The 27,758-nt window shown below is 36.2% G+C and overlaps 1 long non-coding RNA gene across 1 annotated transcript; it reads right to left on the reverse strand.

Moving 5' to 3' along the window:
* Window positions 1–20,508: 20,508 nt before the first annotated feature.
* LOC309658893 lies at window positions 20,509–22,988 on the reverse strand. Its single transcript, XR_014262447.1, has 2 exons — window positions 22,203–22,988; window positions 20,509–22,158 (listed from the first exon to the last, which is right to left on the reverse strand). It is a non-coding gene; the product is annotated as an uncharacterized lncRNA (long non-coding RNA).
* Between the last annotated feature and the right edge of the window lie 4,770 nt (window positions 22,989–27,758).

Below are 27,758 nucleotides of genomic sequence, written 5' to 3' on the forward strand. Positions count from 1 at the left end.
CTCCCTTTAGTAATTCATATCTTTAACAATTCTGACTCAGTAAAATTTCCCTCATTTCTTAACTAAAGCTCAAATAGGAATCAATTAGCCTTTGCCCATAAATCAATTATCTTCTCCAATTTTTTGGATTTCTTTTGTGGAGTCTCTGCAAAATAATCCTTTAATGAAATGCGAAAATAAATAAAACAAATGAATGCAGAAGAATCACCCTCCAATTCTTCAGAAATCTTCTTCTCTTTGGTATATCACAAACATGGGGGTTCGAAGGGTGAGATCTGAGGTCAAATGGACTAAACTCCCAATTCCAGGTTAGTCTTTTACTATGGGTGATCATGACTTTGTTAAGTCTCAGTTTTCTTATCTGGAAAACGGGGAGAATAATTTTTTTCCCATTTGAATGTTTGAGTATTAAATGAAGTAATGCTTATCATACTACTGGGAACTTCATAAGTGCTCAAAATAAATTAGATAAAAATCCTAGTTCAGATTTTGACTTAGAGTACATAATAGTATTTAATTTAGTTTGGGGATAAAATATCTGTATAGAGAAATAAGAAGTTCTTATTTAACATGCTTCTGTGTGAATAAGTTGAATGTAGGGGATGTTAACTGATTAGTTCATTTTCAAATAAAGCCTTTGCAAACTACTAGGAATTACAAAACAAAACAATACTCCCAAATGAAAAACTATACTCCATATATAAACTATATATTGCAGAAGCTACCCAGAAGTGTTGTATAAAGATATTCACTTTTCTAAAGCTTATTCAGCTACAATTGTGACACTATACAGAACTTGAGTTCTCACTCTTAGGCAATAATATTTTCATTTATATAACATTTTACGAGGCATTTTTACATACATTAGCTCATTTTATCTTCACAAAATTCTTGTAAGACAGAGGAAATCCAAACTTATTATCTGCAAGATATCATCTTATTTTGCAGGTGAGGAAAACCAAACTCTGGAGAAGGTAAGTAACTTGCCTTAGGACACAGAGTTCCTAAGGAAGAAGAATTCACTTTCTGTCACTAGTTCTTGGATTCTCCCTCCTCCCCACCTCCACCTTCATGTTGCCTCTGCCAGCCTCAGCAATGACAAGGTTCAGACTTAAGTACAAGAGGTCAGAAAACGAAAGGTGTTTGATCTTACTCTTACCATCTTCCAGGCCCTGTGCTTGGAAGGGGTCATGAGACAGGCAACCCTCTAATTTCCTACCTCTCTGGACTATACTTATATATAGAAATGGTTCAAGATGGTACATGAGACAGAAATGGGAGTGCTCAGGGGTGGGAAAGAGGGGGCAAGATAGAGTTTCGACATAGAGAGGGAGGAGGGCCAGGGTTTAGAGAAGGGGAGGTAACAGTAAGGAGAACATGTCTACCCTGCTTTGTTGGTTTTTTTTTCCTAGCCATGAAAGAATCTCCATGCCTGCTAATTCTGAAGCTTCTGCTTCAGAATTATTACTATAGCAACTAGCAAGTAATAATGACTTGCTCCATCTTAGAGAGCTGATTTTTTTCCCAGGATCTGTAGGAGTGAATAAAATCTTATAATAAAATCTTTACCTAACCCAACAACAAAAGGATGAATAACCCAATTAAACAATGGGCAGCGATGTGATTAGATGGTTCTCCTAAGAAAGTATACTAATGGCCAAACACATGAGAAGATGCTCAATATTATCATTATGGAAATGCAAATTAAAACCACAGTGAGATACCACTTCATACTCACTAGGATGGCTAAACTAAAAAAAACCCAAAAAACACAATAATAAATGTTTGTGAGGATGTGGGGAAATTGGAATCCTCATGCATTGCTGGTGGAAATGTAAAATGGTGCAATGGTTTTAGGAAAAGTTTGGCAGTTCCCCAAAAAGTTAAACATAGAGTTGACATTTGTTCCAGCAATTCTGCTCCTAGGTATATACTCAAGAGAACTGGAAACATGTCCATACAAAACCTGTACACTAATACTTATGGCAGCATTATTCATAAAAGCCAAAAACTATAAACAACCCAAATGTCTATCAACTGATAAATGGATAAACAAAATGTATATGGTATAACCACACAATGGAATACTATTTGGCCATAAAAAGGAAAGAAGTACTGATACATGCTATAACATGTATGAAATTTGAAAACATTATGTTAAGTGAAAGAAGTCAGACACAGAAGGCCACATATTATATGATTCTGCTTATATGAAATGTCCAGAATACACAAATCTATAGAGACAGAAAGTAGATCAGTGGTTGCCATGGACTGTGGAAAGGAAGAATGGAGAATGACTCCTAATAGGTATGGGGTTTCTTTGGGGGAAGACAAAATGTTCTGGAATTAGATAGTGGTGATGGTTGCACAACTATATGTCTATACTGAAACCACTAAATTGCACACTTTAAAGGGGTGAATTTGATGATATGTGAATTATATCTCAATAAAAAAAATCCTTTCCAATAGCTAACATTTATTAAGGGGTAGTGCTAGAGACTATGCTATGAATTTTATGGATTATTTTATTTAATTCTCATAACAACCACAGGAATATGTACTTTTACTATTTCCCTCTTACAGAGGAGGAAGCTGAGGCTTACATAGACTCAATAATTTGCCTCATGTCACATGAATTTTGATGGCAGACACTGGTTTTACCACATAGTGCTTCCGTGATAAGCATGGCTAGACCTTATATATTTCCTGTTCTCTCTGTACTGCAGTCACTGGTTTCAACTTTGGTGTTTTTAAACTTTTGCTATTTTATTCTTTCAGGATTCTACAATTGGATGTTCTACTAGTCAGGAATAGGAATAGGTCTGAATAGTGGTCCACCTCCCACCCCAATAAAGGATTTTATTGAAGGCTGGCTTTATCCCTCATTTGTTCAAATGTCATTCCCTTGGAGCAGCCATCTTGATTCCCCAATCTAAATGAAAGGCCTCCCATCAGAGGCCTTCACTGAAATGTGCACCTCTTTTTTTTAGCACCTATCACAGCTCAGAGGAGATTTAATATTTGTCTCCTTCCCTAGATTACGAACCTCATGATGTCAAGGACCGTGTCTATTTTGCTCACTCAGCAAGTAGCACCAAGCGCACAGAGTAGGCGCTCAATAAGTATCACCTGAATGACTAAACACCATCACTGTAAGAAGACTCCTACAATCTTCACACTCCTCTACTGTCTCCCACTGTACAGAGTCTCTCTTCAGAAATTTTATATATCATTCCTCGGGCTTCTGGATCCAGTGCTTGAACTTGGCGTGGGAGTGCTTCAGAACCACATCTGGCTCATGCTGTTGGAAAGTGACGCACTAGTGGAAAGCTTTGGCTTCGGTTCTAACCTCAGGGGCTTCACTAAAACATTTCCTATGTGTCGTGCTCCTCCACTCTGACTGGGATTTTGGCTTTTATCTCATTTCTTGCCTCCGCTAGCCCTCCTGACTGTTAGTAACGGCATTTCGCATTAACTCCCTCATGATCCTAAACAATTTGACTCCTAAAAATCTACGACCACCACTAAGTGGTTAAATATGTACATTGCAATATTCCTAAGATATAAATAAGCAAAGTATTGCAGAAATGTTAATTGCTTTAGGTTATACAGCAAATAAGTGATAAAAACCAGAGTGGGAAACTACTAGATTCTAAATATTTTAAGCCCTCTCTGTTTTATATAGTTAAGTTTTCCTAATCATGCCCAGCACAGTGCCTGGCACATATTAAGAGCTCATTAAATATTTGTTGAATGAGAACCCCAAATTCTTGCTGGAAGGGACTCACACTCTTTTCTACATCAGCTGATTCCTAAACTCCCAATATATTCCCCTCTACTAAACTTTCTAAGCTGTATGAGTTTTTGGGTTGGAGTGTCCAAATTTTAAATGTACCTAACTAAACCCATCAAACCAACCCCACTTTCTCATTTTTTTGTATCACTAATATTGGCACCACCATTTTTTATCCATCTTTGGTTGAAATCCATCTTTTCAATTCCCCATTCTCATTACTACACCCAAGAAATGGTCAAGTGCTATAGATGTTTTTTCTTTTTTTGGCCTCACCATGGGGCTTGTTGGATCTCAGTTCCCCGACCAGGGATTGAACCTGGGCCCTTGGCAGTGAAAGTGTGGAGTCCTAACCACTGGACCGCCAGGGAATTCCTAAGTCCTATAGATTCTGCTTGCACAATACCTCTGTGTTTTCATTTCAGTTCCCACTGCCATCCAGGGCAGATTCTCATTACCTTTCAACCAGACTTATCTTAATAAATGTTTCTGACTCCCTATCCCTAAACTCTCCCAACTCCAGTAGTGTCTACATACCGTTTCTAGATTAATTTTTTTATTCTGATATATTCTTTTGAAAAACTTTCAGTAACTCCTTACACCATTTTGTCCAAACTTAAATTTCATGTAATTCAAAGTTGTTCAAAAAATAATCCCAACTTACCTTTCTACGCTTATTTTTCCCTTCTACGTACACAAATTTCTCTGAGCAAGCCAAAAGAAATGCTTCAGTATTCCCTGGACGTAACTCATTTCCTCTCTCCATGCTACCTATGATTTATTCCTTATGTTCAAATACCGGCACCTTGACCTGAACATCTCAAACGAAAGCTCTTTCAGGAATTTTTTCTTGATTCCTGTCACCAGATGAAGTCTTGCCATTTTTGACTCTTCTACAGATCTTTTTATGCCTCTTCTGTGGCTTATCTACCTGGTGTTATAGTTTGGTGCAAGTGTCATCATCTCTAGTAGATAATGAGGTCAGAGTCCATAACTTATACAACTTTGTAACCTGTACACCAAGCTAGTGTCTTGTATAGAGTGAGCAATTATGGAATTCAAATAGCTCTCTTTCTTTTATGATCCATTTCTTCTATTTACATACCAGAAAAATCTATTTCCTTGTATTCAACTTGTTAGAAAGCTGATAAACCCAACTCATATATCTAAAGCTCACCGCTCAGCTCACTCACATACTCCATGTATACGAAACTGTCTACTAGCTTCATGTAATTGAGTAATAATTAGAAAATATCAACTTTTAAAGAGGGCATAGCATATGGTGACTAAAAACTTTAGTTATTCCTAGTTCCAATTAATTTTTAACAGGAAAATAATGAGAGGAAAACTTAAACATTTAAGGGCACAATAGAGGAGCCAATAGACTAGCCTCAGTCTATCCAACGGAATGCAAGTTTCTGGCTCCAAAAAATATTTACAGTTATCTTTTTTGCTGCTTTTGAGCAGCAGTGACTGGCATTAGTGGGATTCTCCTCTTTTGGGGATGAAAAATGAAGTTTGAAAGAATGTTCATTACCATTCAGGTATGTGGTGACCAAACTGATTTTTCATCTGCCAAAATGTGTATACTGGCTTCTGTCTCATCTACAGACTTCTGGAACTAAAAGTAGTTGATCAAATTAGCTCAACTATAATCCCTCACTAGTTCTTTCATGATTGCAGCTTGTTAACCTTAGTACACTGTTTATTTAAACCATGTGGATGACATCATGAAAACCACCCCCATTTCATCAAAGCATGATGCAGACTATGAGAAACAATTTGGTTTCAAACCACTCTGAGATATCATCTTTTTTTCTTTTCTTCTCTATATTGAAAGATAATGTGTAAAAGTTCTAAGTTCTTAGTCATTTGATTTTTACTGCAGCTGGCCCTCCCCCAGTTAAATGGAAGCATTTTCATGTCATTTAGAATGAAGAAAACTAAAATATTAAACAAGTTTGCTTCAGCCCTAGAAAAGGAGAATTGATGACAGAAATTATTTTGATATTCCTTTTATCCTTTATTTGCCAAGTTCACTTTTCCATGCTGTGTAATGGTTTCCTGTACCACTGCCTGCAAGATAACGCCCAGCAAGGTACTTATGCTAGAATCAGTCATGGGACTAATAAGCTCTTTTCCTTGGGCTAGGAAATATATTCTTTCTTGGCGTCCTTATGTTCCTCTATAAGCTCTGATCCACTTTGATTAGAACGGTTGGTGTATGTATATACCATTCTCACCTCCAAGGCATGCTACGTTCCTTGTCTCCTATGGTGTTTCTGCTGTCACAGTTCCAACATTATTCCAACACACAGTTCCAACATTATTCCACAACACAGCTTTCTCCTTAGCATAAATATTAGCACTTAAGAAGCCTACTTTTTGAACACTGGTAGGAGACAAATGGATTGGTAATTCAGAAGTGAACTGTTGCTTTACTGGCGGCACCAGTATGAGCCAAGACTCCAAAAGTAGACAAGAAATACAAATAAGTAATGCAGTCAATGATAGATTTACTCTGTGGGTACTTGCAATTTTAATCATCTTGGATGATAAATCTACCCTTTAGATGTTGAGAATTTGTTAAACTAACTAACCTTATATGTGTTATTAAAATTGTTTTAGGTAGTATGAGGGGTTAAAAATGTATAAAGTCATGGTTATTGTCAATAAGATATTGATAATTTAGGCCAGCATTTCCAAAACTGTGTTCTTTGGACCACTAGTTCTAAGACATGCTCTGTGAAAAAAGAATTCCACGTACAAAGAAGTTTGGATTCCCTCTTGAAAAATCATAACATATTAAAGGCCCTGAGAAATCCTAAAGTGAAGAAATATGTTAAATCTGTTTAACCTAGAGTTTATCACATTTATTTGACCATGAATCACTGTTTTCATGCAATACCTCTAGACATCTCATGGAATGTGTTTTGGGAAATGCTAGCTCAGTATACTTGAGTACAGGGTATTTCTTTGGTATTACCCATAGAAATAACCACAAAAAGATTTTAGAAATATATGGTTAAATGAATATATTGTCAAACCCAGGCAGTTAGAGAAAAGGCTCCTATATTCCAGTCCAGAGACAGGTGTCTGCTGTCTGCATTGGTATTTCTTGGGGAAAGTGTTACAAATACAAATTCCTAGGCTCTGTTCCTAAAGTTTCTAATTCAGTAGGTTTGAGGTTGGGTCTGAGAATCTGCATTAAAAATTTCTCAAGTGATTCTCAGTCATGGATAGTTTAGGAACCTCTAGTAAGTATATGAAAAAAAAATGAGGCCCAAGTTGAGCATTTAGTGTCTCTTAACTAAGGTTGTCCATTCTGTGGTCACAAACTAAGTCCTTTCTTTGAAAATATATGTCCATTGTAATCCATCTAGAATGTGAATGAACCTGGCCAAGTCCAAAACACTGAGCCAGCAGGTAAGTCAAGTTACCTTCACATATAGAAAAATTTCATATTTAGCACAGACCCGGGGTTTTGAAGAACTTGGATTGGGCCAGGATAAAATGGAAATAATAGTAATTATTTATTTATTTAAGGTTGATCATCCCCTCTCCACTGTGGATTAATAATGCTGTAAGTTGCATCATTGCTATCTATAATGACTGGTAAACGCAGAAAGAACTAATGAAAAAGGGATGTGAAATACTTCTGGAATTGGGAGTTTTTTGGATTGGTCTTTAAGATTGCTACAATGATATTGCTGGCCATATATATTCTCTCCAGACTGCAAGAAGGTGACTTTAAAACTTAGAAGTCTGGGACTTCCCTGGTGGCGCGGCGGTTAAGAATCTGCCTGCTAATGCAGAGGACACGGGTTCGAGCACTGGTCCGGGAAGATCCCACATGCCGTGGACCAACTAAGCCCATGCACCACAACTACTGAGCCTGCGCTCTAGAGCCTGCGTGCCACAACTACTGAAGCCCGAGCGCCTGGAGCCCATGCTCCGCAACAAGAGGAGCCACCACCACGAGAAGCCCACGTACTACAACAAAGAATAGCCCCCGCTCGCCGCAACTAGAGAAAGCCTGTGCGCAGCAACGAAGACCCAATGCAGCCAAAATAAATTAAAAACAAAACAAAACAAAATAACTCAAAAAAACTTAGACGTCTGACCTGACTGTGAAATCAAACCTTGGGTGTTAAGACTAAGAAGATAAGATGATTCTTTTTTCAACATCTGCATTGTAAACATTATAAAACAGAAAACAGCAATAGGGCTTCCCTGATGGCGCAGTGGTTGAGAGTCTGCCTGCCAATGCAGGGGACACGGGTTCGAGCCCTGGTCTGGGAAGATCCCACATGCCGCGGAGCAACTGGGCCCGTGGGCCACAGCTGCTGAGCCTGCGCGTCTGGAGCCTGTGCTCCGCAACAAGAGAGGCCGCGATAGTGAGAGGCCTGCACACCGCGATGAAGAGTGGCCCCCGCTTGCCACAACTAGAGAAAGCCCTTGCACAGAAACGAAGACCCAACACAGCCATAAATAAAAATAAAATTAATTTAAAAAAAAAAAAAAAAAACAGCAATAAAAATTTCTATAAGACCATAAACTTTATAGTGTCCCATAACCAAAAAAAGTTCTATATAGAAATATGTACTGAAATGGTCTCTATATTTTATAGACAAATATCTGATGTCATTCCTGATTTGGATTTCTTCTTATTAAAATCTTAGTTATTTTTCATAATTGTTGATAATCAGAGTTAATTGATAGTTTACCTTCTGAAACAATCTAAAGCAAGATCTTATGGGTGGTCAAACCAACCAAAACTAATCTAAATTTTTTTGATAGCCTTTAAGATTATTTCCCAAGGATAAACAATAAAGAACATTATAAGGATTGCATATTAGTGGGTTTTTTAAAAAGTGTTTTTTGTGTGATCATTATGTGCTACCACCTCCCCTCCCCCTTATTTTTCTTACATTAGTTTTAAAAGCCAGCTTTAAAAAACTTTAAAGATTTATTAGCAGGCTACAATTTTACTTTTTTTGGCTTATTAACTTAATTTGGACCTTTATCATGAGATTATATTATGGTAGAATAGATCCTTTAGAATTGTTTCCTTTGATTGTTTCAATAATTTGATTATTCCATACAATTGAATGCTATGTAGTGATTAAAAGTGATTATATGGCTCTATATTAATTGACATGGAAAGATATTCATGAAATAAAAGGAAAAGGAAAAGATGTTCGAGGTATATGGTTAAGTGAAAAAGCAGAATACAAAACAGTATGATTCCACACGTTTAGATTCTACGTATTTAATGTATAAATTTAAAAAAGGAAATAATAGCTAAAGTTTGTTAACCTGAGATGATGTGCCAGGCATTGTTCTAAGCACTTCGTATACATTAACCTATTTAATTCTCACAACCACCTATTAAGGTGCCCTCTCGTATGCCTTCCCCCTGCTTTGAGAAACTGAAGCATGGAGATGCTAAGTTGCTTGCTCAAGGTCACAAAGCTAGTAAATGGTTGATCTGGGTTTTGAACCCAGGCAGTCTGTTTCCACAGCTCACATTCTTAACCTCTTGGCTATAAGAAATGTACCAAATAGTAATGTTGTTAGTTGAGCTATTTTCATTTTTATTCCTTTATGGACTGTCACAATTTCTTCTTCAGTCAGAGTGTATTACTTTCAAATTAGAAAAAAACAAAGTTTTGAATGAAAATCTCCTCCTCCCCCACCTAAAGAACATAGTAATAAATACAACAGATCCTTGAATGACATCATACTATTTAAGGTTCAGTCTAGCATTCTAAACTAAACTCTTTAAGCATTACATATTATCTTAACACTACAGATAAGGATATAAAAACTTAGCAAAGTAGTGAGTTCTCTAGTTAAAGATGAGTCAGTGGCAAAGAATTGCAATATAATCCAGTATCTCTAAGGACCTGAATTATACTTTAAAACTTGGATAGTGATGAATGGATGATACAATTTTTTGAATTTATTATGTTAAAAGGTCCTAGGGCACAAGTCTACAAGATGAATGTGCCATGCTCTGCTCAACTCCTGTGAACTAAAAACTCTGCCTTCTACCTTACCTGCTGAGTGGGCTCCTGCCTACCGATCTGTGATAGCCTCTCACTGGACGACAAGAAAAGGTCTTTAAGGGTACTCTGAACTCAACCCCCAAGTCATATACCAACTCTAGTAGGAGGTTCTTATAAAATGCACCCGAAATTCACATTGTCATGCTTCATAATTGCTTAGTAATGTAGAAAAATAACTGTCCTATCAGTTTGATGACTCTTCTGTTTTATTATTTTCAAATGAGAGAAATCCCTTCCTCCTACACATTATAGTTTAGCTCTAATTAGTTCGATCTAGAAGAAACCTCAGGGAAATATAGTTTCATTCTTTAGATAATCCAATTTAGCCCTTAAATAGATATCAGATTACCATGTACAGCACTGAAAAGCTTCCAGGGTCCTTGAGAAACTACAATTGAAGCAATATTTATTGAGTAAATACTATATGTATTTGTACCAGAACTGTGCTAGGAGTGTTAGGAAAAGAAAAGAATCAACTATTCTACCACTCTAGTTGATTTCTTGTGGTCACAGATCAAGGGACAGCTAGAAATTGCAATTTAGAAATTGGATGATTCTAAATAGAGAGAAGGGAATGGTTAAGGTGACAAGTGATAACTGGGAGGCTCAGTATTAGACAGCTTGACTTGTACAGTCATGGTGTTTGCTATTCCTTAAGTTGGGGAAGAATATGAAAATATGATAAAGTTAGCTATTTTTCTAATTGTAAGCATAATATATACATTGCAAAAAATTTAAACTATATAGAAAGGTAGAAAAAAATCATACAAAAATTTTCACTGCTCAGAGATAAAAATGTTTTTTTAGTGTAACTTCGGACGTTTTGTTATGCATATTTCTTGCAAAAAAAGAAAAACAAGACCAAAACTGTTTTAAAAATTGGTTACTGGACTTCCCTGGTGGTGCAGTGGTTAAGAATCTGCCTGCCAATGCAGGGGACCTGGGTTTGATCCCTGGTCCGGGAAGATCCCATGTGCCACGGAGCAACTAAGCCCGTGCGCCGTAACTACTGAGCCTGCGCTCTAGAGCCCGCGAGCCACAACTGCTAAAGCCTGCGTGCCTGGAGCCTGCGTTCTGCAGAAAGAGAAGCCACCGCAGTGAGAAGCCTGCGCACCTCAACGAAAAGTAGCCCCTTCTCGCCACAACTAGGGAAAGCCTGCACGCAGCAACAAAGACCCAATGCAGCTTAAAAAAAAAAAAAAAAAAAAAAAAAGGATTAGTTACTCACTTAATAGCACTTGGAGTTTTCCTGTTAATAAATATAACTCTACATTATTATTTTTTAAATAGTTGTTTATTTCATTGTAAGAAAGGGTCATAATAAATTATTTAATTGATCTTGTCTTTTTGGAGATTTGGGTTATTCCAACATTATTGGGACATTATATACAATGCCACTGCATGCATACAAACATACATATACACACTCATAGAAATATGCATCTACATATGTATATGTTGATATTTATATGATATGTATATGCATACTTTTTGCTCTTTCATTTAATTATTTCCTTAAGAATTTCCTTGGAATTGTGGCTTCTGAGGGTAAGCACATTTACATCTTGATAATATTGCTGGATTGCTCTCCAAAAAGGTAGAACCAGTTTATCCCCTGGCCCACAAAATTAGAGTGCCTGTATTGAGACAAATCACCAATCCTTGGTGTTATCAGTTTCTAAACACTCGGGGTTGTTCTAGGTAAGAAAATTAGCTTTATTTTGGTTACAACTAAGGTTGAATATCTTTTTACATGTTTATTGGCTATTTATATTCTTTCTTTTGTGACTTGCCTGCTCCTGGCCTTTGCCCACATTTCTACTGAGATATTTATCTTTTCCCAATAGATTTTAAATTATTTATATATTTATTATTTAATTTTAATTTGTCATATACATCAAGTTTTCCCAGTTCATTTTATCTTTACTTACGTGCTTTCTTTCTCTTTTTATTTTCAGACAGAATTTTAAAATTTCTAATTAAAAAAAAGATGACTACAGATAAGTTTTCCCAGGGAGCCTATGTTGTTATTATTCTTTCTTGATTTAATTAACAGAAAACAAATCTAAGACCATTAATGAAATGTAGGAGGGCTTATGCGGGTTGAATAATAAATGTATTCAGTATTTTATTGTTGTAAGCAGATGATATTTTCTAAGTATTTAGCCATTATTTAAAGTTTGAACTAGAATGTCTTTTCCCTGTATGTGTATTATAAGACACACACTTTTATACTTTTCTAATTTAGTATGTATTTATATATACATATATCTAGCTTTACATTTTAGGTACTTGTGAAGAGTAATACTTACGTGGAAACACACACACAGATTTTTAAAAATTTGATACTTTGTATACTTTTGCATATATTCATAGATATACATGTAGTACGGCTTAGCATTGTCAGGGAGCATTTATCCGGCTCCCAGAACGTAGGAACTATAGAAAGTAACACGGCCCTAACGTGGTTACAGAAATGGAAGTGTGTTACAAGCAGTTATTGCTAATAGAACTTGCATTTGCACTATTTTTTAAGTATAAAGAAACTGACCCTTTTACTTTGGTAGCTGAAAGGTAGCAGAAAGGACAATAATTCAGCTGTGGGCCAATGAAAGAAGTTTTGGTGAATGCTTGCCAAATACCTACATGCACCCACTTGCAAAGCAAATAGTGATCTTGTTGCATGGCCCAGCTCCATGTGTTCAGTCAAATTTCCTCTGAAGAAATCATGAAGTGAGCTGCCACCCACAATTCAAGTCGGTTGTATTTTACCTCTGGCTTTTAATGAAAATGTAAAACCCATGGGCCCAATTCTCCCTACTTGGCTATGTATGTGTAAAGGGTGAGTTGAATAGAAATAATTAAGGACAGACTGGGAACTTTCAGAAAAACTAAACTAGGGATTAACTCAGATGCACTAGGGGTTGTTTAAATTCTTTTTGACCCTCTCTTATAAACATAGCCTGTTTTAGAAACCTTGACTGCCTTGCAAAGTTGAGTGGTCAACATAGCATCTCCCTGTGAGGTAGGTTCCTAAGCATTCAATCAAATACGAGACCAAGAGATAGAAGTAATAGTATGTTTAGTATTTGAATTATTACTTTCAGGACATGTTATATAGACTCTTTAAAAGAAAAAGGGTTTCATGCGCACAATTCTGATTCAGTTGGGGGCCATACTTTTATTGCCACATGGACTTTAAGAGACTCCAAGCTCATTTCAATTGCTGGTGCAAGGGTGTAATATATTTTAGTGATTTGGCATTTGTTTATTATTACTGTCACCGAATCTGCACATGTGAAATTTATTTTTAGTTAATGAATGTTGTTGTATATGAGTGGGCCTCTCAGATGCCAGTAGGATACACCAAGACCCCAGTGTCAATTAAAATTTGAATAATGGTTTCTGTACTTTATTTATTTTTTCTTCTGGGTAAATTTTATAGAATTTTGGGTAAATTCTTTCACCAATCTAAGGTATAATCTTTTTGAAGGTATATGCAAGATACTAGCAACTGGTAAAATATAAAATATAAATAAAATTAAATAATTTTTTGTTACAGATTTTATGAGAGATTAGAATAATGACATAATCTTTTTTTTTAATAATAAATTGATGTTTTAAAATCTTAAAAACAAAGTATGGTCCATAAGATAATAGACTGAATTTAAGAAATTTGAAGAAGGTGATAATTCTGCATCCATAATACCTTGCATGGGTGTGAGATTAGAAGGCATTAGGTTTTCAATAGTGCTTGGTGAAACTGTGCACAGAGAAGGCTGTCCTCTTGGTTCTATGTTTAAATTGGATCTCATGAGGTTTCTGGATTTAATGAAATTACACATAATGTTTCTAGCATATTGCCTTACTGGCATAGAGCAGGGGCTCAAGAAATGTTCTCTTAAGTTAATAACCCAGGCTTACCTGATACTGGCACCTCACCACTAGCAATTATTTCCCCCATATTACAGATGAAGAAACAGGTTTAGAGACATTAAGGAACTTTCTCAATTCACATAGTAAGTTATAGATCTGGGATTCAAACTCAAGCTTGCTGACACTTGAACTTACCCTCTATGATATTCAGCAATGTTCCCCAAACTTTGGTACCTTAACTTCTGGTAGTATATATGAAATTATTCTAGGCGGGACACAAATACAGCTTTTAAATGCAATTGTATGTATGTGTATATCTATATCTATCTATATATTCTTTTTTACTAGCCTCACCATCCATTTATTTTGTGTTTTGTTTCAGTGGAAAAGCATCAGAGAAATTCTTATTTGAAAAGAAAAGTAGTTCTTTATAAACAAAATATTTGCAGTATCCCTGAAGCACCTTTACCATTTTTGCTATTTATTTTTAAACAGTGGCTTTATTGAGATATAATTCACATATCATCAGGTTCACCCTTTTAAAATGCACGATTTTTATTATATTCAAAAAGTATTCTGATCACAACTATCTCGTTCCAGAACATCTTCATTTTCCCAAAAAGAAATTCCACAGGCATTAAGCAGTCACTTGTCATTCTCCCCTTTGCCCAGCCCCCGAAAACCACAAATTTAATTTTTGTCTCTATGGATTCACCTATTTTGGATATTTCTTAAGAATGGAATCATACAATACACCTTTTGTGTCTGGCTTCGTTCAGTTTGCATAATGTTTTCAGCGTTCATACATTTTGTATTATGTGCCAATAACTGATCCCTTTTTGTGGCCAAATAATATACCACTGTGTGGATGTACCACATTTTGTTTATCCATCCAACAGTTGATGGCCATTTGGGTTGTTTCTGCTTTTTGGCTTTTATGAATTATGCTGCTATGAACATCCATGTGCAAGTATTTGTTTGAGTGTCTGTTTTCAAATCTTTTGGGTAATATACCTAGCAGTGGGATTGTTGGTCTTATGGTAATTCTATGCTTAACTTTTTGAGGAGTTGCCAAACTGTTTTTCACAATGGCTACACCATTTTACATTCTTATCAGCAGTATATGAAAGTTCCGATTTCTCCATATCCTCACCAACACTTGTTACTTTCCATTTAAAAAAATTATAGCCACACTAATGAGTATGAAGTGGCATATGTATTCATCTTCAAATATATTTGAAAGTATAATTATCACATTAGACTCATAGTATTGTTTGTTTCCCATTTATGCACTGATAAGATTTCTTAAATACACTTTCATTTAAGTGGAAAAAAGTGAATAATTTGAAGAAAATAAGTAGGTAATTAATGTATGAATGAGATGTAGATATGGCAAAATTTGTGAAGGTGTAACCTGGGGCAATTACTTAATTTCTTTGAGCCTCAGTTTCAACATCTGTCATAAAAGGGGGCTCTGGACTGGTAAGTGGATTAAATGGGCTAATATTCATAAAGTGCTTAAAATGGTGCCTCTATAAAAGTATGCTAAATAAACAGAGAAAGTGGTATTGAATGACTGAAGTTTGAGAAACTCCTGTGTAACTTATACTACACTCTTTATTAACCGGGACTGGCTTCTTCCATAGGGGGTATTCAGTCAATGTTTAATAAAATGAATGGCAGAGCGAATTTAATTGTGGTGTTGAATTTCCCTGCTCACCCTGGGCTTATGTGATAAAAGGTGCTGCAGAAATGGAGAATTTTCTCAGGGTGGGAGTGGCGTGGTCCACAGGCACCGACTAGCCACTGCTGATATTCTGCCCCAGAAAAACCCAAGCTATCTACCAGCACCAGCCATCACTCAAAATGCTGGTGCTTGCAGGGAGGGGTGAAAAACACCCATCTCTTTTCCTCCTGGATTCTTGGCTTCTTTCTCTTCCTCTTCTTTTCTTCCCCCTTCCTTTCTTCCTGTCTAACAATTTTCTAATTAATTGGTGGGGCTAGAATTCAATTCTCCCTCCTTTTGGCCATGACAGAAAGGCAAGTACACTGTGACAAAAAATTATGATATTTCAGAGTCTTTATCATGGGATTCAGCCTAGATATTGTTCTCTGGAAAGATCATGGTTGCAGTCAACGGTAGCCACTTGACCCTTTGGGAAGTGAAACATTCCAAACAACTCCCTTATCTTACCAAATTCATCCTCTCACACTTGGATTTTAGAATTTAAACATTCATGAGTTAAATGGCCGAAAAGTGATTGTTCTACTTGAGATCAGACATAAAGACTTTCCTTGAGTAAAGCAAGAGAGCTAATGAAGAAAAATATTTCCCTGATATAAAAAACACTTTAATTTTCATTTATAGAATTATGAGCAGTGTAATGTTCTCTGCTCAGCAGTGCCACTGTTTTATGCATCTTTACAGTTAATAACTTATTCTAGGTATTAAATCTGTCACATTCCTTTTACTTGGACCTGCAGTGAAGAATTTACAGCAGGAGACCCAGAACTGACCCAGCAATTTGAAAACATAACACAGATATGAATCCAATTATTCTCCATCTAAATGCTGACACTTATGCCCTGCATCAATATGTGACATCTGGACCAGTCATACTTAATATCTAACTCATCAAAGCCAACTGAGAAATAAAAACAAAAGGATTAGTTCACACCCACCTTCAGAAGAGTTTGAATAATAAAAATAAAAAAATACCAGCCTGCGCTATGTAATTTAGATACTGACGTAAAACATATTTTTAAAAGTTGGTTAAAGAACAGAATATGTGCTCCCTCCTGGTGCGCTGGTCTTTTCCCCTTTACTGACTATTTTGCTGTGAAAAAGAAAGAGTTGCTTGTCCAAGTTCATAAAGCAAAACAAATCATTTGTGCAGCAGGAATATATCAGTGGCTTACTCTGCAGGTCTAAGTGTTCCTGCCAAATGTAGCGACCATTTCTGTTTTTACTCTTTGTAAAATCAGCAACCGGAGCTGCTGAAAATATTTTCCATATAAAAATGTAACTAGATCAAACAGTGGCCTTGTGAAGGGAAGGGGGTGGCCAGGGGCGATTCTTTCAGAAAAAAATTTTGAACTTCAAGGGCTGTGGTATAAATAAAAATTACTTTTAAGAGGTGTAAAATGAGGTATTTTATTTTACCCCTCTTTAATGGAGAGAAAGGGAGACATTCTAGAACAGGCTAAAAAGTGACAAATAAAAAGATTGTGAATTAGTGCTTCAACCAAGGAGGAAAGGAACCTTTTTTCTAGCTCAGTGAAGGAAGCAGAAGATGAAGAGATATCAGCATCAGGAGAGAGAGAGCACGCACGCGTGCATCTGCACACACTCAAAACATGCTCACTTCCTTTCGTAAAGGTTAAAGTAAAAGTCAAAGCACAGGAAGCAAGTTGGTCACAAGACCTAGTTTCATATGCTTGATCAAGACGACTTTCTACGTGGAGGAAAAAACAAAATCTTTTCAGGATCTGTTTGACTTCTAATGGATGATAATGACAATGAAGGGACAGATTATCCAACAACCCTCATGATAAAATTTCTTAGTCATCTTTTTACAATATGTGAATTAGACTTTGAGTTTTTATTCTGTTATATTTATGTTATGAGAGACTAATTCCCAATCTATCATAGTCACAAAGGGGCACAAAGCCAACACAATATGTAACAATCCAGAATCTCCAGAAGTTCAAGTAGAAACAAACAAAAAGCCTTAATATCAAAACTCAAAATGACAGCAAGAGCGATCCTCTTCCACCAAACACACAAACTCTATATTTTATGTGTTCGTATTTTAACCCATAGAAAAATATGATCTGGAGAAACACCAAAATCTTAGCAGTGATTATTACAATTTAGGGAAGCAGTGGGATTGGAGGATGGGGAAGGGGGCTTTTACTTTATTTTTATTAAAACTTTTTTTTTATTGGAGTATAGTTGCTTTACACTGCTGTGTCAGTTTCTGCTGTACAGCAAAGTGAATCAGCCGTACATATACTTATATACCGTCTTGTTGGATTTCCTTCCCATTTAGGTCACCACAGAGCACCGAGCAGAGTTCCCGGTGCTACACAGTAGGTTCTTATTAGTCATCTATTTTATAATACATAGTAGTGTATCTATGTCAATCCCAATCTCCCAATTCATCCCACCCCTGCTTTCCTGGGAACGGGGTCTTTCAAATATAGTGCAGAAGGGAGTGAAACAAGCATTCATGTACATACCACTGAGGCTGAATAACTGTTAGTATATTGTGGCCTTTGTTTTAGATTCCCCACTCCTCCCCCTGCCCCCTTTTTAAAAAAGAAATAAAACATTACAGATACCGTAGTGCATTGACCTCTGTTTTTTGAAAATGATCTTGGAACCCACCCTAGGTTGCTTGGGCAACAGTCCAGCTGAGACTAGTGGCACCCCCATCTCCTTGCTGGAGAGTCTACACCCAAGTTCAGCTTCCCACAGCACTCGTGGTCTCTTAACCCGGGCAGCGGTTCGGCAAATTTCTGTGGGCCCCAGATCTTCAAGTGAAGGGCAGCTAATTTTCCCAGACAACTCTGTAAACAGCTACATCCAAAATCCTGACCTCCTGGCACCAGGCAGCCAGTGTATTCCCTAATTAATAAGGCAGCTTTCTTGCCCTACCCTATAAAAAAGCAGAAAAACAGAAGGGCAATGTCCCTCTAACAGCCCATAGACTCACCGATCTCTGTAGGATGGTAGAGCGATGGAGACGCGGTGTCTTCTCTTGCAGATCATGATTTCCACACGAGTTTTCTCTTTAAGTAATAAAGCCCATTTCTTAACACACTCCAGGTGGCATTGTAGAATCGGTTTTCAACCTTGGTATAGGACAGTTGGTCATCCAGATGGGACTCACCTGACATGGCAGGTAATAACCATGAAAGAACCTAAACTGCAAAACAGAGAGTGTTTTTCTCTTTTGCACACATCTCAAAAATAAATCCCATTTCCACTCCCCCCCCAGAGGTGAGTAGCAACCTGAAGTAGATGTGTGCTCATGTTTTCATACTCCTAGTACATATGAATATATTTATAGACTATATATAGAATTGTTTTTTGAGTTTTAAAAATTTACATTAATTTTCTTTCTGTAACTTCCTCTTTTTAGTCAACATTATGTAAGACCTATCCATGTGGATTTTGTATTTCATTCAATCTGAGAGTCTCTGTGTCTTAATAAGCAAATTTAATCTAGTGACATTTATTGAGGTTATTGATATTTATGATGATGACGATGATGTTTTCAAATTTCTTTTCTTTTTTTTTTCCTTTGCTTTACTTCTCTTTTTTGTCTGGTTTAAGTGAATTTTCTCTAATCTGCTCTTTTAGAAGTAATCCAAAACTCGTTCTTTTAAGTGGCTACCCCTCAATTTTTAAATGCATACTTAATAAGGCTAAGGTTGTTAATACAAGAAACTTAGAGCATTTTTACTCAATGTCCCTCATATTTTCTATGTATTGCTGTCTAGTATTTTATTGTCCTTCCTTTTTAAACAGTCAATATTTATTTATATTTGTCAGCATGTTACTGTTTTTCTGATTTTTGTTTTTTTCTCCTTATTGTCCTCGTAATAGTGTAATCCATCCCTTATTTCTGGGTTTTTTGTCCTTATCAAAGTATAACTTTTAATACATGACTTTTTAGTGTAGGTCTATGTATTAGTCAGGGTTCTCCACAGAAACAGAAGAGAGGGAGGGAGAGAAAGAAAGGAGAAGGGAGGTGAGGGGAGGGAAGGGGAAGGAAAGGGACGGGGAAGAGAATTGGGAGGGGAGGGAGGGAGAGAAAGATTGAAGTGGTTCATGAGATCATGAGATTGTGGAGGAAACCCAGGGAAGAGCTGCAGTTTGAGTTGGAAGGTTATCTACTGGCAGAACTCTCTTACTCTATCAGGGAGGTCAGTTTTTTTCTATTAAGACCGACTGATCAGATGAGGCTCACCCACATCTTGGTGAGTAATATGCTCTACTCAAAATCTACTGGTTTAAATGTTAATCTCACCTGAAAAATAGCTTCATGGAAACATCTAGAATAATGTGTGACAAAATATCTGGGTACCATGGCCTAGCCAAATTGACACATAAAATTAACCATTGCAGTCTCTAGGTAAAATAATCTCTTGGTCTTTGAAAATGATTTTTTTAAAATTCTTGAATAATAGTTTGGCTATTTATAGAATTCTGATTTGAGAATATTTTCATTCACCTCTGAAGATATTATTTTATTATCTTTTATTGCTGCTAACTAGAATTCTTCTCTAAATCTGATTGCCATTCTAAGTAATGTCTTCTCTTTTCAGATTTTCACTTTTATCTTTGATTTTCCATAATTTATTTATGAGTGTCTAGGCATCAATTTGCTTTTATATTTTTCTTGGGATTTTCCATGTTTCTTCAATCTCAGACTATGTCTTTCTTCAATTCTAGAATATTCTCAGCCCTTGTTATTCAAAAAATTTCCTCCCCCATTTGTTATAACAATATTTTCTTTTTTGGAAGTCTTCTCAAAGTTCTTCTACCCTCTACGTCTCTTAGCTTCTCTTTCATATTTTCCATTTATTTCTATCTCTCTGTGATGCATTATGGTGATTTTCCTCAAACTCCATCTGTTAATTTACTAAATCTCTCTTCAGTTCTCTCTCTGTGGTTTACAGACTTGTAAGTTCAAAGGCCATTTCTTTTAATTTCTAGAATATTGATTTTTCAAATCCACTGTCTCTCTTTTTTCTGAACTGTCCTGTTCTTGTCTTTTGACTTCTATTTCTTTACAGTATCTTTTTGAGGATATCTAACATACTTTCGAGCCTCTTTTAGAACAAATGATTATTTACAGTTTAGGATGTGTCAGTCCTTTTGTTTGTTCTGTCTACTAAATATTCCTCTTGTGTTTGGTTTCCTTGTGTGATTTATAAATCCTCAGCTAGGGGCTCCGCTTTACTTTGCATTTGCCTTTGTCAGAGTCTTATTGGTCTTACTGATTCCAAACTAGTTTTTATGTTAATTTCTTGGTGTATAAACAAGTTGTACTACATGGGTTGTATAAATGAGAACCTCACACATATATCTATTAAAGCTTGGGATTCTGACTTCTCAAGAGTGACTCTTTCATAGTTCTTAGTGTATATCAGGTTTCTTTACTGTTTCTCTAGACAGTTATTAGAAATCTTCTGGTTCTTATCTCACAGACAGAGAAGTCTGCCTTCACTCCTGGCTTTAAGTAGATATCTCAGTTCCAGCTTCCCATTTGCATAGACTGTAAGCATGGATTCTCTGCCAGGTGTGGGCTTTAGAAGCTCTAGGTCCTAGCCAATAAGAAATTTAATTGTTTTTGATTCTTCTGTAAAACACTCTCTGCAACTTCTCAGTCTCTGACTCTGAGTTCCCTCTTCAGATCTGTTACCTGGGGTATTTGTTTGTTTGTTTTAAAATTGGCTAATAGAAAATGTTTTGCTATATCTTCTCTCACTCATTTTGTCAAATTGATTAGTAGGAGTCCACAATGTATTGTTTTCAAGTAGATGATTTATAAACCACTGGAAGCCAGTTAGAGCTTGATATTAATTACCACCTGACCTCCTATATGGAGTGTGAATGTTAGACACGGAGATTCTAGGAGTAGGTGGGCTCAGAGGAGGGCCAGGAAGACCCCTAGCCCACAATTGGTCAACTTCTTGACTTTACTTACTTCAAGTCTTTATTCACCTTGGAAACCAGACTATAATTTTTTTTTCCTCTTCCTTTAAAAAAATTGTACTGACTCTCTACCCCTGAAGGAATTTTTTCCCCCCAAATGTTTTTTTCTAAATCTGTCTGCTAATTTTAATGGGCAATTATCATCAACAAGCTAATATGTAATATTAGCCAGGATCTGCCTAACATTCAATTTGGTGAAGAACAAAAGAAGATCACAGTGCTGACACCCTAGGATCTGTAGAAAACATAAAAAATTTTAAGACAATAGGGCAGAAACTTTTGCTGGTTTCCAGAGATTGCAGACAATCCTTGTCTAAAATTCAAATGATCTCCATTGAATTTTAAGGGTTTTTTTTTGTTGTTGTTTTGGGGTTTTTTTTGGTGAGCAGGATTGTATTTTACTCGTGTTTATATTCCCTAATAGTGTGTGATTCATAAATTATGCTCAACTTATCTGTGGACTTGAATCTCAGATAAATAAATTTGCCAAAGTTGGGAAATTTTTTTCCTCTATGGTTCTGATTTTTATGTTTAGGCAGCAGTTTTTTGGTAGTGAATGCATTAGTACAGATTTGTTCTTCATCAGTGGAATTCCAACTCTACATTTTTCCATTCAAAAAAGGAAAACTTTTTCGACAGTCAGAGGAGGAACCAGTTAATATAGTCTGTCTGTCTGTCTATCTATCTATCTATCTATCTATCTATCTATCTATCTATCTATCTATCTATCTACCTACCTACCTACCTACCTATCTACCTACCTTTCTTTCTCTATCCCCTCTGTATTTGTCATTTTTGGCTGCCTGCCTTTCATTTTCTTCTTCTTAATAACACTGTAAATTTTGGGGGGTGAATTTCTCTCTCCGTTCTTACCACTGTGATTTAAGTAGGATATAATTGACTTATTTCATGAAGCCAATTCCATCATCTGAGGCACAATGACTAGTTAAGTATGGGTGTGTAACCTAGTCATAGGCAGTGAGATGGGAGAAAATGTTTGCAGTGCTTACATTTGAACCTTTCCACATTGGAAGGACCAGCAATTCATACTGACAGGAACAGACTTACATCTAGGTATGAATTTACCTTTCCTCTAGTACCACTCTCTGGGGACTTATTGTGTTTGATCAACTGGCACTGAATTTCACATAATATTACATCAGAACAGGGACACACTTTATAGAAATAAAAGGTAGGAAGTGGGCCCATGACCATGGGATCCACTGGACCTATCATATTCTATGCTACCAAGCAGTTGCTGGCCTGATAAGGAGTTAGAAAGACCTGGTAACAGGAGAACTGAAGAGCCAGCTTGCAGGCAATACTTTATAAGGATTAAATGCCATCCCTCAGGACACAGTATATAATTTGAATCAAATATCTTTTATTTATTTATTTTTTTAAATTAATTTATTTTATTTTTGGCTGCACTGGGTTTTCGTTGCTGTGCGTGGGTTTTCTCTAGCTGTGGTGAGCGGGGGTTACTCTTCGTTGCGGTGCGCAGGCTTCTCATTGCGGTGGTTTCTCTTGTTGCGCAGCATGGGCTCTAGGTGTGCAGCATGGGCTCTAGGTGCGCGGGCTTCAGTAGTTGTGGCACGTGGGCTCAGTAGTTGTGGCTCATGGGCTCTAGAGAGCAGGCTCAGTAGTTGTGGCGCATGGGCTTAGTTGCTCCGCAGCATGTGGGATCTTCCAGGACCAGGGTTTGAACCTGTGTCCCCTTCGTTGGCAGGCTGATTCTTAACCAGGGAATCCCCCAAATCAAAGATCTTTTAAATGGTACTCTTTCTCAATAGGAAGATCACATGAATCTGGGAACCAAAGGTGGAAACGGGAGTGGTTCCACTTATATCACTGTTAGCGATGTAAAATATACAATATAGTGGTTTTATCAGATTCACAGAGTTGTACAACCATTGCTACTATCTAATTACAGAACATTTTCCCCACTCCAAAAAGAAACTCCTTACCCATTAGCAGTCACTTTCCATTTCCCCCTGCTTCCATCTCTTGGCAATGACTAAGATGTGTTCTGTCTCCATAGATTTCCCTATTCTGGACATTTCATATAAACAGTATCATATAATATGTGGCATTTTGTAGCTGACTTCATTCATATAGCATAATGATTTCAAAGTGCAAATGTTAAAGCATGTGTCAGTATTTAATTCCTTTTCATGGCTGAATAATATTCAGTTGGGTAGATATAGCACTTATTGTCTATCTGTTCAACAGTTGATGGACGTTTGGGTTGTTTCTACTTTTTGGCTATTATAAATAATGCTGCTATAAACATTAGTGTATATGTTTTCATGAGGACATATGTTTTCAATTCTGTTGGTGTATACCTGGGAATGGAAATTGTGGGGTCATGGAAATTGTGGAGTAACTCCATGTTACTCTTTGAAGTACTGTCAAACTGTTTTCCAAACAGACAAATGTTATAAAACATTTTATTTTTTTTTTGTAATTAACTTGGAACTTAGTTACACTGTGGTCAAACAATGTTATTTGTTCTTTGAATCTTGTTTTGCGACCTGGTTTCGAGATAATTGTCACAAATATTCTGTCTACTTAAGAAGATTGTGTATTTTTTGATTGTTGTATGTAAAGGTCTTTATATCTTTGTTAATTCATACTCATATTCATTAGTGAATTTTTTCTGATAGAATTATCAGTAATTGAGAAAGGTTGTGGATTTGTCAACTTCCTTCTGAAGTCACATCAATTTTGCTTTTTATATTTTTAGATTGTTTTATTAGGTACATATACATTTTGAATGTACTGCATTTCTGGTGAACTGAAATTTTTATCAAGATGTTCTGTCTTAAACCTATGTTATCTACCATTGAAACAACTCTTTCCAGCTTCCTTTTTGCTAGTAGTTACCTGGGATATAGTTCTCCATCTTTTCACTTTCAACCTTTCTATGTTCTTATACTTACATGTATTCTCAGCAGGATATATTTGGATTTAAAAATATGTTATCTCATAACCTCTGTCTTTTAACTATTGAGTTTAATCCATTTAAATTTTTTGTTGAGTTTTGTTTATTTTTGTGTAGTTTCATGTTTTTATCTTTCCTTGTTTCGGACTTATACACTACAATTCTACTCCATTCTTTTAGTCACTAGTCTTGAAATATTATCTATCACACATGTTTGGCTTAAAAGTTTGAAACTAAATAATATCTCAACCTCTCTCTCAAAATATACAAAGATCCTAGACAATTTTAACTTTGATCACTCCTCTTATAACTTAAATCTATTATTTTCTAGTAATTTAACTCTGCTTGTATTATTATTTTATACAATGTTTGGGTTTATAAACATGTTTACCAATAAAAAAATAATTCTTCTTGTATCTCAAGTTATCATCCTGTAAACGTTCTCCATCTTGAAGTATATCATTTAGAGATTCATTCAGCTGGTTCTTTTGTGGGAAATGATTTCCACTTGTTTATTAAAAATATCTTTATTACACCCTCATTCTTTTGAAAGGTAGTTCTTCTAGGTGTACATTTCTTTCCTTCTGTTATTGTTAAACAGAAGTCTGCTGTAATTCTTATCGTGATTCCTTTGAAGATAGTCTGTTATTTTCCTCTGACTGCTATTAAGGTTGTTTTCCTGTGTTTGGAGATATACACTTTCATTAGACTGTGTCTTTTGGATCTCATTTTTCTTCTTCTTCTGCTTTCTCTTTATTCTCTGCTGTTGGGATTCTTACTAGATATATGATAGATCTTCTCATTTTATCTTCTACTTCATTTAATATTTCTTTTATATTTTTCTATCTCTATCTCTTTGTGCTATATGCTAGATGATTTTTTTTCAGATATATATTCTGGTTTATTATTTCTCTCTTATAATATGTCTAATCCACTGTTTAGTTGTAGATTGAATTTTTTATTTCAACAATTCTATTTTTTCATTTCTAAAGGCTACATTTATTTCTTCTTAAAATCTGTTGGAATTATTCCCAGTTTTTGTGATGCATCCTTAATTTTTTAAAATATCACCTACATAAAAAGGCAACTCTGTGTTCTATATCTGACCATCCTAATAACTGCCATATTTGAGAAGAGGGTCTAAAATTGTTGCTTGTGTTCACTGTCTCTCAGACATAGTAGATTGCTTTCTTTTGTCTGGGCTGTTGGACTGTGAGCTCATGGATTGATTTTATTCAGTGGGAGTCCCTTGTTCCCAAACTGGTAAGTGGGGAAGCTTTCCTCTAGAAGAGACTCATTTTGCCTCTGCCAGTAGCCAGGCGGAACCATCAACCTTGGGGCAATATCAGCCACCCTTGATGGTGGCAACTTGGTGCAGGAAACCCTGACACTGCTTCCCTACTTCACTGCTAGACCATCGTTCATTTTTCCTAGACTAATTTTTCAGATGGTATTGCTACTATTAACAACTGCTGTAATGCTTACTCATCCCTTTCCACTGCCTATTGTTTTGGCTCTGGCCCTGGACTTAGCTCATTTTGTTTCTTTTTAGAAAGAGAGGTGGCTTTGCGGAGAAGTAGTGTCTAAGACCAGAAATTAGTTGTTTTGCAGTTGAAGAGCTTCTCAGGGCGTCTTGGCACTTCTAGCGCCGGAAGTGGTACCCCAACATCCTGTTAAGAAACTTCTTTTCTGTCTAATTGTCAAAGTCAGATTCTGCTGTTTGCACCTAAGAAGTAGGAAACTGATACAATCCACTATTTTCTATACTGAGGAAAAAAATGATTTCACGTTCACAGTTACGTAAACATAGTTGGAATTTTATAAAAACATAATCCCCGTAATCACAGAGGAATATCTGTCTTCCCTCCTGATGGATAAAACTGACTAAGCTAAAACTTTTTCTATTGAATCTCTGTTACTAGAAATTTGCTTTAGAGAAAATATCTATTTCATCCAGGTGGCTTTTTTTTTTTTAAGTAGTAAGTCAAGGATAAATATGACCAAAAAAGTTGATAAGAATTGTGTTTTTAGTTAATGGAATCACAAACATTCATCTTTTGGTTATCTTGTCTTCCTTTAAACATTAGTATTTATGTAATTGCAAACCATTCATAAGAATTCTTCCTATTCATAAGAATAAGAAAAATTCTCTTAATAAGAAGAACTCGGTTTATCTTTCTGAGGATTTTCACCATCTTTTATTAACATTATAATCAAACATTATATTTGATTAGTGCTGCCGACTTCCAGGATTTATAAAAAGTGGTTACAGAAAATGGAGAAGAAATACGGAGGTGTCTTTATTTAACATTAACTCATTCAATATTTACTGAGCATCCACTTAATCCAGGAATAGTACTAGAGATTACACTGATGAGTAGAAAGATGGTCCCTATATTCTTGGAGCTTGCAGTTCATCAGGGGGAGGGAGCAGATAAAATATTGATCAAAAAACTGCACAAATAAGTGAAAAATTTTAACCATGTTAACTGCAATGAGATAGAGAGACATGGTACTGTCAGTGTGTGAGACACGTGAACTTGACCTAGTCAGGGAGACTGGGCTTCTCTCAGGAAGTGACAACTGAGTTGGCAGCTGAAGGATGAATAAGAGCTTACCAAATGAGGGAAAATGGTAAGCGAACGCCAAGCAGAAGAACTCACTGATGAGTGGGAACATGGCTGAAATAAGGTACTGAAAAATTGTGTTCTTGTGCCAAAAGCACAGTCATGAAGTAAGATGCGGCTAGAGAGGGAATCCAGATCAAGCCATGGGAAGGAGTTTTGAATTTTTCTTAAGAGCAAGAGGAAATGACTCAGATGTTAAAACTTGTGTTTGTGCATTTGCACTTAGAAAAGCATGGAGGATAGACTGATGGGAGCCAAAATGGATGCAGGTAGAACAATTAAGAGGCAATTCTAGTAGTGAAGGTGCTTAGATTAGTTACTTTTGACTAGTTATTTTAGACTAGAGTGTCCTGTAACTATCAACTTGGTTTAAAAAAAATTTCGTGCCTCCCAAATCAGGATTTTAGGGTTTTTTAACTGATCAAATGTTTCAAAGTGTACAGACACAGGTACACAAGTTTCGCCAGAACAGTATGTTTAAGAGTAGTTATGCTTGTTCTGCTCCAATTGATCTAGGTGCATCAAGTTTCTGTCATTGAATTACTTAATTGAATTAGGCAGCTCTGTTGATTGTATTCACCCATTTACAACCATGCACAACTCTTTTTATTGTCCTGTGTAGACCTCGCGTGTGCAGTGTTTTATATTGACCCTCACATCTATCAAGGGAAAATGCCTACTAGCCAGTTCACTCGTCAATTGTTCTAAAGGACCATGG

The sequence above is a fragment of the Balaenoptera physalus genome, assembly GCF_965194825.1.
Source record: "Balaenoptera physalus genome assembly, chromosome: 3".
Taxonomy (NCBI): Eukaryota; Metazoa; Chordata; class Mammalia; order Artiodactyla; family Balaenopteridae; genus Balaenoptera; species Balaenoptera physalus.